Here is a 13,047-nt window from a genome sequence, read left to right on the forward strand (position 1 = left end):
GAAAGGCCTCTGGTTTCTTCAGAAAAGTATATTTAAATACCTTTTTCATTTCATTGTAGATCATTTCCCAGAAAGTCTTAATCCTTGGGCATGTCCACCAAAGGTGAAAGAATGTGCCTTCAGTCTCTTTACATTTCCAACATTTATTATCGGGCAAATGGTAAATTTTTGCAAGCTTGACTGGTGTCATGTACCACCTGTAAATCATTTTCATTATATTCTCTCTTAAGGCATTACATGCTGTAAATTTCATATCTGTGATCCATAACTGTTCCCAGTCAGCCATCATAATATTATGTCCAACATCTTGTGCCCATTTAATCATAGCTGATTTCACCGTTTCATCCTGAGTGTTCCATTTCAACAGCAAGTTATACATTCTTGACAAGTTCTTACTTTTAGGATCTAACAGCTCTATTTCCAATTTTGATTTTTCCACCTGGAAGCCATTTTTTTTGTCCAGATTATATGCCTCCATTATTTGATAATAATGGAGCCAATCCCGCACTCTATTTTTTAGTTTTTCAAAACTCTGTAGTTTTAATCTATCTCCCTCTTGTTCCAGAATTTCCCAATATTTCGGCCATTTGGCCTCCATATTGAGCTTTTTCTGATCTTGTTATCATTTTTGTACCAAATAAATAACTTACTTTGCGAAGTTTAGTCAATACATACCAAAGGTTTAAATTTGGAAAAATGTTTTATCATATATTCTACATTTTCCCATTCTTTTCTAAGTTTCTGGTTTGATTGTTTTCTAATTACCGCTGTCATCTTAGCCAGTTCAGCGTGCTCACATACCTTGTTTTGCCAGCCTGCCTTAGAGGGGACTATGTCCTGTTTCCAATTCCTGATCTGGCAGCAGCTGTGGCATAAAGTAACACCTTTTTTCTTATCATTAGGAACATCAATTGACAATATTCCTAATAAGAATGTTTCTGGTTTTTTCTCAAATGTGATCTTAAGCATCTTTTTGAGTTCGTCATATACGGTGTTCCAAATCTTTTTTATTTTCTCACATCCCCACCACATGTGAAACATTGTTCCTTCCCCTATGTTGCATCTCCAGCAAGTATTAGATTTTAATTTATAGATTTTAGATAGCTTACTTGGGGTCATGTACCACCTATACATCATCTTCATTAAGTTTTCCCTTATTGTGTAGCAAGCTGTGAACCTTATATCCTTTCCCCACAATTTTTCCCATTCATCCATATGGATGGGGTATCCGACATCTTGTGCACACTCGATCATCACCTCCTGTTATGAGTTTTTGACAGGAGTCATGGGTGGAGGCTAGACTCAGATGAGAAGTGGGAAGAGCTTGGAGAGTTAGATCGGAGGAACTGGGGTGGAAGTAGCAGATTCTGATAACATCACAGGTTTGACTCTGTGTGGTCTTTACTGGACATTTTTTCTGATTTGTTTGCAGGGAAGTTATAAAACAATGAGAATTCATCCCTAATTCATTTTAATTTCTTCTGAGGTGTTTATTCATATTCCTCTTAATCATTCATTCTTCCCACACATTTCCCCTCCACTTTCCTAACCATAAGTCCTTTTTCTTTTTAAGTGGATTTGTTCCACCAGGACAAGAGAGTTATTTGACCCACCCTAATTACAGAAGCCTGAATTTCTGCTATGCACTTGAATCTCTGCTGCAAAATGCTGACAGTCTGGAGGCAATATCAGAACATGGTTGAAAGTTGAAAGCCAACAAGTCAACAAGGAGAGAAACAAAGCCAGAAAGATTCAGGAGGGAGAGTGGTCTTCTTAAAGTACAGTCACACATTACAACCACAACTTTTTATATATGGAGTTGGGATAGTGTGCCATTCCATTTAAAAATAAACTTACGCAATTATCATAAAAGCTAAAATAGGACCAGGGCGTGATTTGACTGATTGTAAAGAAAGACTAGTGGGCAAATAAGCACTGAAGACGGATAACTGCAGCTGGAGAGAGAGCATGTTTTTTTCAGAGAGCTGAAGGCAGGGCTTTTTTCAGCCAGAACTCTCTGGAACTCAGTTCTGGCACCTCTCAAGTGGGCGCGATTCTAAGAGATTGCCATTCTAAGAGAACGAGGGAGATATTCATGGTGAATTCAGGCACCACTTTTTCTAGAAAAATATTACAGGCTGAAGGTTTATAATACAATGTATAAGGCAAAGGGACCCTGACCGTTAAGTCCAGTTGCGGGTGACTCTGGGATTGCGGCGCTCATCTTGCTTTACTGGCAGAGGGAGCCTGCGTTTTGTCCGCAGACAGCTTCCGGGTCATGTGGCCAGCATGACTAAGCCGCTTCTGGCGAACCAGAGCAGCACACGGAAACACTGTTTACCTTCCCGCATGAGTGGTACCTATTTATCTACTCGTATTGGTATGCTTTCAAACTGCTAGGTTGACAGGAGCTGGGACCAAGCAATGGGAGCTTACCCCATTGCGGGGATTCAAACCGAAGACCTTCTGATCAGCAAACCCTAGGCTCAGTGGTTTAGACCACAGCGCCACCAGCATCCTTCTAATATAATGCGTACACCCCAGGAAATGATGGCTCATGCCACCTCTTGAACAACTACTGTCTATCTTCAGACTAAAAGCCACTGCTTTGCTGCCATCACTGAAGTCTGACCTTTTCCTATATACTATATTCTTCCAAGGTTCCACGGATACCTGGAAGTTCTGCCTCTTCCTGGATATTTTGAGTCCTGAAAGTTACCTCAGTTTGTGCTCAATAGCATTAGGATTATGTTGTTGCAGATTTTCCCCAGTCAATAATGACACACAGGGGTGAACAAAGGCATCGTGACACCCAGGGCGGAGTGTCACTATGTAGGGCACATGTCCAGCATTGCTATGTATGATGCATGTGCTGTACATAGCGACGCCGCACATGCGCTGTACATAGTGGTTTGCCGCCGGCGCCAGGATCCTCTACTCACAGCAGCAGCTGTGAACAGAGGATTCTCCACATGCAGCTGCGGCGGCGCGATGGCTGCTTGTGCTGCTGCAGCAGGGAGAACCCCCGCAGGGATCCTTCTTGTCACCCCCCCAGACATGGCACATGGGGTGCACTGCCCCCCCATTGCAACACCACTGGCAGACAGGGGTTCTTCCAAGGAAAGTCAGAATTTGTTTTTTTTTTAAACTGCACAGTGTCTCAGCGAGATAGCTCTCAAAGGCTGAGCCCTGAGTGCCGTTTGGGGCTTCACTTTTATAATGCGTGATAAACAACCTCACATTGCAAAGGCATATGGAGAAACGTGATTTACACCAGCAAAAACTTCCCTCTTAGGCATCCTCCACCACCACCCCCGCTATCTTCTGCACTTCTTCTGATAATTCGCTCCTCCTTCCTCCAACTGCCCCCCCTCCAAACGGCTGACTTCTGTACTTCTGATAAGTCATGCAGTCCGTTTCTGATGTCTATCTGTCATGGGTATCGGTGGCTTGTGATGCACTTTCCACAGCTCTCTGGGGTGGGTGGGTTGTTGGGGCTGATAGATAATATGCATCCCTTCCCTCATTTCAGAGCAGAGCCACTTTTTATACTATGTGACAAACAACTTCCATGATATAAGAGCATGTGCAAAGCACAATTTTGCACAATTTTGCAAGGAAGCAGATTACGAAGATTTCCATCTCAACAGTTTCCCTTCCCTTTCTGCTGACTCCTGCATCCTCTGGGAAGGCATGAGGGGCGATCTCAGAAAGTCAGACTGCTTGCAGGGTGGTTTGGGGGCTGATGAGGCACGATAGATTCTATTTTCTCCATTCCTCAATGTAAATACACAGCACATAGAACACTGTGGGAAGAGCTGTAACTCATTGCATGCAAAAGATCCCAATCTGGCATCGCCATGAAGCTCTGGGAAAGGGTCCATAGGCGCCGACTCCATGGGGCCTGAGGGGGCCCGAGCCCCCTCAAAAATTCGTTTGGGGGGGCTCTGCCCCCCAATAATTTAAGAAAATTATTAGTTATATTATGCTTTGTAAAATCACAAAATTATGTTGGTATTTTTTATTTTCCTTGTTTGACGATAGTTACCTTTTAAAATACATTCAGTAATGAGTTAAAACAAAGCCACTCCCGATCTAGAGAGGGGGTGGGGTTGCGGGCTCTTGACCCATCAACAATCTCGCGGGGCTGGCGTCAGCCCCGCGAGAAGCGGGGATTCCCCCTAGCTCATTAATATTCACCGCCCATGGCGGCAGCCAATCGGCTGCCGCAAAGGGCGGGCCCTCACAGGTTCACTTAAGGTCGGGGCAGCCCGGGGCTCGCCCCTTTCGTTCCCCCAGCAGCAGCGGTTTGGAGGTCTTGGGCCCCCCCAATATTTTTTATAAGTCGGTATGGGCCCCCGCCCCCCCAATATTTTTTATAAGTCGGCGCCCCTGAAAGGGTCCCATCTGAAATCCTTGAGAGTGACAGGTACGACTGAGCTAGAGGGGAGAATGGTTTGACTCAGTGCAAGTCTGCTTGCTATGTGCCTTAAAACACATTTTGCAAATGGTTCCTTAGATTTTGATGTTCAGGTTTTTTACTTTAAAAACAACAACCAAAGTAATTTTCTCTTATTGGATTTCTGGGAATGACCAGTGCTTTTATTAGTTAATTGTGAATCCGATGAACACAGTAATTTTTGCAGCTGGTGGTCCATAGGAACACTTTGTGAAAATCTCTGGCCTGTAACTTGACACATAATTTACTATAGCCAACACATGTTTAAGACTCCTTTGGGAAATTCTAGTGCTATGTGGGAAATGGCCCATTTATATTTCCCCCCATTCACTGCTTTTCAGGTTTCCAACTGGCACTTTAGTCTGAGAACTTCACGAAAGACATTTTCTAATATAAATATACGACTAACATAAAGATAAACAAAAGATGTACTAGCTCTCCCAATATTTTCCTCAAAGGGTTGAGCATGTGTAATAATGTGTAGCATTTCTAGAACTTACTCCCCCTCCCTATTCTGTGGGTACCATCTCAGTAATTCTTACCATAATCCTGTAATCTACATAGGTTAGCATTTTTTCTGTATTTACCAATAAAGATTCACTCACTTACTGACTCTCCTTTTGTGGTGCCTTGCTTTGTTTTCATGTCTCATTGTGTTTAATTTTTACTACGGCTAGGGGCCTCAAAAGCTGTTCCCTATCAGGTGTAAATTGAGATCTTACCCAATTCTGATAGCCCTTTAAGTTTACTGTATAATGAATTGAAAAACTGTTTAAAATAACTTTTGTAAAAACAAACAAAACCAGAAGCCTTTTATTAGGAGATGTAGGTACCAACATTCCAAAGGAACAGAAAAGACTTTTGATGTATGTGACAACAGCAATGCACATGCTACTAGCCCAGAGATGGAAAGAAGACAAAGTCCCTACCAGAGAGGAATGACAAACCAAGCTGTTGGACTATGCTGAAATGACAAAACTGACCTGAAGGCTCAGGAACCAAGAAGACCAAAACTTCAACGGAGCACAATTTCTGTTCTCTTTTTTTTTAAAAAAAAGATATTTATTAAGAGTTTTTAATTACAATACAAATAAATAAAACACAATAATATATATCATAACACATTTTCTTATCATCTTTGGACTTCCTCGCATCTCCCGTTCCTGCGTTCCTAGTTATAAAAAATTTAATCCAGCAATTTATCACCTTGTTTACATTCTTACTAACTAATTTTCCAATATTACATCACATATTTTAAATAAATTTGTTTGATATCTTGAAAAATTTGGTTTAGCCTAATCATTGTCTAATTGAATTTAACTTATCTTCATAATTCACCTCATCTGTTTTAATGGTGCCGAATTCTTTATAATCTAGCATCCTGCTTAACATTCATACAATTTACAATATTTTTGCAGATAAATCTTAAATTTCTTCCAGTCTTCTTCTACCGTCTCCTCTCCCTGGTCTCGGATTCTGCCAGTCATCTCGGCCAGTTCCATATAGTCTATCAGTTTCGTCTGCCATTCTTCCAGTGTGGGTAAATCTTGGGTTTTCCATTGCTTAGCGACGAGTGTCCTTGCTGCTGTTGTTGCATACATAAAAAATGTTCGGTCCTTCTTTAACACCTTCTGGCCGACAATACCCAGAAGGAAGGCCTCTGGTTTCTTGGTGAAGGTATACTTAAATATCTTTTTCAGCTCATTATATATCATTTCCCAGAAAGCCTTCACTCTAGGGCAGGTCCACCAGAGGTGAAAGAATGTTCCTTCATTTTCTTTACATTTCCAACATTTGTTATCAGACAAATGGTATATTTTTGCAAGTTTAACTGGGGTCATGTACCATCTATATATCATTTTCATAACATTTTCTTTCAGAGCATTACATGCAGTGAAATTCAGCCCATTGGTCCACAACCTTTCCCAGTCCTCAAACATGATATTATACCCAATGTCCTGAGCCCACTTTATCATAGCTGATTTTACCGTTTCATCTTGTGTATTCCATTTTAACAGCAAGTTATACATTCTTGAAAGTACCTTGATCTTAGGCTCTACAATTTCTGTTCTCATCCTGAAGCATAGTTCTTAACCCGAGGTACTATTTCTAGGTTAGCAGAGTATGTAACCTGAAGCGTATGTAACCTGAAGCGTATGTAACCTGAAGCCTATGTAACCTGAAGCCTATGTAACCTGAGGTACCACTGTACTACTACTACTACCACTACTACTACTACTAATTTATTATTTCTACCCTGCCCATCTGGCTGGGTTTCCCCAGCCATTCTGGACAGCTTCCAATAAAAGATTTAAAATACATTAAAACATCAATCATTAAAAACTTCCCTAAACAGGGCTGCCTTCACATGAAGTTCTCTCTCAAAACTTTATGCATGCAAAATAGATCCTTCTCCTGCTATCTGCTCAACTACATTTTTACTATTAAAAAAGGTAAAGGTACCCCTGCCCGTACGGGCCAGTCGTGTCCGACTCTAGGGTTGTGCACCCATCTCACTCTAGAGGCCGGGGGCCAGTGCTGTCCGGAGACACTTCCAGGTCACGTGGCCAGCGTGACGAAGCTGCTCTGACGAGCCAGCACCAGCGCAACACACGGAAACGCCGTTTACCTTCCCGCTATAAAGCGGTACCTATTAATCTACTTGCACTTAGGGGTGCTTTCGAACTGCTAGGTGGGCAGGAGCTGGGACCGAAAGATGGGAGCTCACCCCGCCGCGGGGATTCGAACCGCCGACCATGCGATCGGCAAGCCCTAGACACTGAGGTTTTACCCCCAGTGCCACCCGCGTCCCTGTATTATTATTTTTTACTATTATATTGGTTTTAATAACTGTCTTATGTAGATTTTATATTTGGCTATTGTTAGATGCCCTAGGCCAGGCTTCCTCAACCTCGGCCCTCCAGATGTTTTTGGCTTACAATTCCCATGATCCCTAGCTAGCAGGACCAGTGGTCAGGGATGATGGGAATTGTAGTCTCAAAACATCTGGAGGGCTGAGGTTGAGGAAGCCTGTGCTAGGCTCTTATGGGAAGAAGAGCAGGAAATACTGTTAATATTTTATGTAAAGTACACCTGAGAGCACTCTGTGAAGGTAAAAAAACACATTTCATCATCATCATCATCATCATCATCATCATCATCATCATCATCATCATAATTCCACACACAGATACATAAGTTCAACATTATTAGGATGCCTGAGGAATTTGGAATTTGTGTATTCCAATATGTACTAAGCTATATTTTCCAAACCAATGTGCAGATTGGAATGTAGTTATTCCTTTGATTTCTTACTACTTTTGAACTTTGCAATGAACTTCTTGGCTCAAAAAACATATCAAAATGTGTTTTAAAATGTCTCTTTTTGAATAAAATACACTTAATATGTATTTAAATGCTATTTTTGTGTGTAGATTAACTGTTATAGATTTATTTTTGCAGATTAATGCAGAACAGGATGTAAGATCTTAAGAATGGGCACATGCAAAAGTGACATGGACAGGCAGTGGTCTGATCTTCCCATCTTGATGAAGAATGGAAGGTGTCTTCAAAGGTTTATGACCATTTATAAACGATTCTCACACAGGGCACTAATGAGGTTTCCAGGCATGGCAAAGCTTCCATAAATCCCTTTTGATCTACCCTTTGTACTTGCATACCATATTTCTGATGGGATTGGAAAGATGGAATACACATCTAAAAGTCCATAGAGAAGAGAAATGATGGGAGTCTGTAACATTAACTCATCAATCAGTGAAAAATGGGGAGTACTGTTGATATGGATCTCAGACCATAATTTCTTGTCTGTGTTCATAAACAGTCTTCTTTTTAACTTGAAGATAGCCAGTTTAGCTCTTCTTTATAATGGCACTGAAACAGTGCTTTTCTCTTTCTTGCCAGAGTAACTGCACTATCTGTCTCCTGTTCTTCTATAGCCACTCTGTTCACATTTAACATAGTTATTTACAATTTAGCTGTCTGATTTCAGAGTCACCCTAGGTCCTGGGAACATACAACCCTCATTTCTTGATCTTTCCTTAGGAGCTTCCTGCCTAATTTCCTTTCAGACTTTAGCTTTGAGAGATTTATCTCTGGATGTTAATGATCCTTCCCTCAATATTGCAATGCTAAGATTTTGTTCACTAAGCAAGGCTCTCTCAGGGAGACTGCAGGATTTGGGACTTTATCTAAAGCCCCCCCCCCAGTACAACCCCAATATTGGTAAGTCATGTGTTACTAATTTTATAAGGTGCAATGGTTATTTGATTTAAGCAGGGATCATGAGAATTAATTGGCCATATTCATTCTAATGGAAATTAACTGAAATGTGAAAACTACCTCTCAACATACCACGTAATGGCAAAATGCATTTCCTCAATATCATTTTTAGTTGAAAAGTTAGATATTGGTTAAAAGTCTACATAAAAATGCAAAGTAAAAAAAAATCAACTAAGGTAATAGAAAGCAAAGTCCTGATGAAATGGAAACTTTCAATGAACGTTAATAGGGTGAGCACAAAACGTCCTGATTAGGATGCTTATCTAATAAAATGTCAAATGTTTATAACTATTCTGATCCTTTTAGTAAACCTTATTATATAAGCAGTGCTTAAAATGAATGTGAAGAAGGGCCAGTTCACCCTTGCACCTTAATCCTAATCAGCTGCATTGGTATTTCCAGTTATAATAATGTTATCATGCTCCTGTAATGCAGGTATAAGGTCATGGTTTGTGACAATCTTCCAGAAGGATTTGTACTTCTGGTAGAATCTGGATTACAGGAATAATAATAATAATAATAATAATAATAATAATAATAATTTTTATTTATACCCCGCCCTACCCAGCCAAGGCCGGGCTCAGGGCGGCTTACAAGCAATAATAAAAACAAGTTGAATGATTACAACTTAAAAACAAAATTAAAATACAACATTAAAATATTGAGACATTAAAATATTAAAATGTAGCCTCATCGCAGGAGAAGGAAAAGAAAAAAGAGAGGGAGGGAATCAAATTGGCTCCAAGCCAAAGGCCAGGTGGAACAACTCTGTCTTACAGGCCCTGTGGAAAGAAATCAGATCCTGCAGGGCCCTGGTCTCATGAGGCAGAGCGTTCCACCAGGCCAGAGCCAGAGTTGAAAAGGCCCTGGCTCTGGTTGAAGCCAATCTAACTTCCTTAGGGCCTGGACCACTAGGGTGTTGCTATTTATGGACCTTGAGGCTCTCCGTGGGACATACCGGGAGAGGCGGTCCTGTAGGTACGAGGGTCCTAGGCTGTGAAGGGCTTTAAAGGTCAAAAGCAGCACCTTAAATCTGACCCTGTACTCCACCGGAAGCCAGTGTAGCTTGAAAAGCACTGGGTGAATATGCTCCCATGGCAGAGACCCCATGAGGAGCCTCGCTGCAGCAGTCTGCACCCGCTGGAGTTTCTGGGACAGCTTCAAGGGCAGCCCCATGTAGAGCGAATTACAGTAGTCAAGCCTGGAGGTGACTGTTGCATGGATCACTGTAGCCAGGTCAGGGCGGGAAAGGTAAGGGACCAACTGCTTGATGCGGCGAAGGTGGAAAAATGTCGCTTTGGCTGTTGCTGTAACCTGCGCCTCCATGGAAAGGGAGGCGTCAAGGATTACACCCAAACTCTTAACGGAAGGCAATGGCACTAACTGGGCCCCCGCAAGAGAAGGGAGTTGGTCATTTATCCCCATGCCATCTCGACCCAGCCATAGGACCTCTGTCTTCGAAGGATTTAGTTTCAATCAACTCCCATGAAACCATCCAGCCACAGCTTCCAAGCATCTGGTCAGTGTGTTCGGGGCCGAGTCGGTGTGGCCATCCATCAGCAGATAGAGCTGAGTGTCATCAGCATATTAGTGACAGCCCAGCCCAAAGCTCTGGATAATCTGGGCAAGGGGGCGCATAAAGATGTTAAAAAGCATCGGGGAGAGAATTGTGCCCTGCGGCACTCCACACACCAAGGAGTGATGCAACGACATTTCCCTCCCTAGTGCCACCCTCTGTCCCCGACCAGAGATAAAAGAGCACAACCAGTTACGGGCTATGCCCTGTATCCCCACGTCTGCAAGGCGGTGGTCCAGAAGATCATGATCGACCATATCAAAAGCTGCTGACGAATCTAAAAGGATCAGCAGTCCTGACCCACCTTGATCCAGTTGTCTATGGAGATCATCTATTAGGGCAACCAGAGCCGTTTTGGTCCCAAAACCAGGACGGAAACCAGACTGAAATGGATCTAAAGCCGATGTTTCCTCCAGAAACCTACCAAGCTTCTCAGCAACCGTGACTCTGCTGCTTGTGTATGCATGCAAAAGTACACACACACACTTTCCCATTTCCGCTCCCTTCCTTTCTACAACATAAGGGACTTTTAGAAAGCATGCAGTTGCACGCAGTATAATATTCCTTGTATTGATGGGGAGGGCAGATTTTACTCATTATGAGGTCCTGACAGATAGCTTGATGGAATACCACCACCACCCCTTAGGTAGAATTGGACTTAGATGGTTTGCTTTCCTGAATGAGTGTATCTTCATTCATAACCCTCATGCTCATGTCAACTCAAATTCCTTACTCTGCCAATATCTGTCTGTCGCACATTGGATTGCCACATATGCCACACTTGTGGTCTAGATAGAGAAACCTAATCTGTGAGACTGCCTATGGTAAGATGATCCTTCCTTTCAATGGGATTTTTATATAGATGACTCAGGCTTCCTTTCAGTTCTTTAATGCTACATGAACTTTAGTTACGACCTAAGTCTTTGTTCCAGTCTGACTTCCCAAGAACGGATTCATCCTGCAGAGATTTCTATGTTTAAAAAGTGTGTTCTAATACTCCATTGTCTCTTGAGACAGACGGACGCCAACAACATAACACTACACTATGCTTCGCCATACTTCCATGCATAGTAATCAAAAGTACAGTCTTTGATGAGATCTGTAAAACCTTCATGCTTCTTTTATCACTGATAAAGAATAGAACCTCAAGGTATAATGTCAAATACATCTGCTTTACACTAGCCTCTCCTTCACTTTTTAGCTTTCAGGATTCATACTGTTTTCCTTTGGTTTGTGTGTGTGTGAAACATTAGTGAGAACTGAGTCATGACTCCTACACATTTGGAGCTAGTTAAGCACCGTAATTCAACACAGAAACAAAAGTCCCAGGCTTTTGTAGTTTTGCAATAAGCAGGGTTGCGTGTAAACTCCTACTTTGTGGTTTTCATTACTTATGTCAAAAGACAGACATAGTCTTTGCTGCAATATTTTGTAATGCCCATCTTCCAAGATTCGTTATCAAGACAAAACATTTCAGCCATGACTAAGGATCTTTAGGAATCCCTACAATATGTCTCTACCCAGTAAGATCCAGTTGGTTCAATGGAACCTAGTCCCAAAGTAAGATTGCATACAATAACAAATTCTATAGCCACAAATATATCAAAGGATTTTTTTTTTTTTTGCTGATGCTGAAATTTTGTATTTCACAGAATCTTGCAGTAGGCCCTATAAAGTTTCTGTGTATGTATTTGCATAAAGCCTACAGAGGAAGCGTGCAATATGTTTACTAATCAACTGTTGTCCTAATTATATTTGATATATTTTGCTTGCCTCTCTCACTGTCAAGGGTCATGGGATTCTGAAAAATGGGCCTCTTAAAAAAAAGAGATGGAGGCACCCAGATTCTCAGTCACTGCCCTGTTTGCCACAGTAATGCACTTGTACCCCTCTTGTGACCCCAAACTGTTTCCGCCCCTTAAACCAGTGAGGTTATTACCCAAGTCAGAAACATTGTGAATCCCCAGACCAGCTCTGCTATGGGGGCCGCTGGTGGCAGCCTGATTCAGTGTGATTTAAAAGGCAATACAGAGAGAGCTCTGTGACCTCTGTACAATAACCATTCCTTAACCAATACATCTCAAGAGAGGATTTAAGAAAACACAAACAAACTGTGGTTGCAAAATCCCGCTTTCAGATATTTCAACAACATGAATCCACACGTAAGCTAGTGCTTGTCTTCCCACGCCCACCATTGTCCTATCAGCACTCTGGGAACCACAGGATCTTCTCCACAGTGCACTGCAATGACTTTTTGACAAAAGAACTTTGCCCAAAGTGTTGGCTGCCGGTACACTTGTGGTGAAGTGACATTAAGCACCAATTCTAGAAGGCACAGGTAAGATTATGCTCCTGTAGTTCACATGCTAGATATGGAACCAAGAAAACTTGTACAATGCACTAATGCATTATCACAGATTTAGATGCTAAATAATTATATAAGTTTTCTTAATAAACCAGAGTTCAGGGGAATAATCCCTTTAGAAAAGAATCTGGGGTTGTAAAGCCACAGAACAATTGCTTTTTTAGTAAACATCCCAGAACTCTTCTCAGAACTGATTTAGGAACATATTTATCTATCCATTATCACATGGTCATTCTATCTGAGCTTAGATAAATATTCATAATTGAAATCACATCTGGACACAGTGAGATGTGGATTTAACCCAAAGCTATCACTGACCGTCAATGGCTTCTTGCACTCTCTCATCAT

The sequence above is a fragment of the Podarcis erhardii genome, assembly GCF_964252035.2.
Source record: "Podarcis erhardii genome assembly, chromosome: 9".
NCBI classification, from domain to species: Eukaryota; Metazoa; Chordata; class Lepidosauria; order Squamata; family Lacertidae; genus Podarcis; species Podarcis erhardii.